Source organism: Pygoscelis adeliae, unplaced genomic scaffold (genome assembly GCF_000699105.1).
Source record: "Pygoscelis adeliae isolate BGI_AS28 unplaced genomic scaffold, ASM69910v1 Scaffold184, whole genome shotgun sequence".
In the NCBI taxonomy this organism is placed as follows: Eukaryota; Metazoa; Chordata; class Aves; order Sphenisciformes; family Spheniscidae; genus Pygoscelis; species Pygoscelis adeliae.
In genome coordinates, this window is record NW_008824541.1 from 230,244 (window position 1) to 230,792 (window position 549).

At 48.6% G+C, this 549-nt stretch overlaps 1 protein-coding gene across 1 annotated transcript in view; it reads right to left on the reverse strand.

The window, feature by feature from the left end:
• Positions 1-549, reverse strand: part of SLC39A11 (solute carrier family 39, member 11) — a 96,311-nt gene that overhangs the window by 69,322 nt on the left and 26,440 nt on the right. The window lies entirely within an intron of this gene.

Here is a 549-nt window from a genome sequence, read left to right on the forward strand (position 1 = left end):
CAATTCCACAAACACAACTCTCTCCAAAGACAACCTGGAGGAGACCAGCAGACAAGGAGGGACATTCACTGCTGTCAGCACTGCCAAGCCGCTCGCAGAGGGTCGAGCTGCTGGGCTGACCTCTGCAGAAGTTTGGTTTGCAGTAGGGTACCATTTCTTCAACGTGGATTGAGCTTGCAAGGGAAATAGGTTGTTCAAAATTGAACCCATTTGAGCATCAAATGAGACACTATGTTCACAACCGTCCAGTGTTAGTTCAGTGGGACTCGTCCAGATGGCCCGATGAAACTTCAAACTCATTTGGAATATATTCCTACACCATTTGTAACCTCCAGAAAGCAGAGAGGAACGGCCAAAACCAATACTGTCTAGCTATGCATAAAGTCTGCAGGGAATCCAAGCAGACGCCCCGTGGCAAGAGGGACCATGCTGCTCCCACGAGCGATTCCTGCCAACCTAGACACAGCTCGCGAAAACCAGCTGCGACTCAAGGATGTGCCAGAGTCTTTATCTGCATCAGCCAAACAAACAAAAAAAAACAAAACCCAA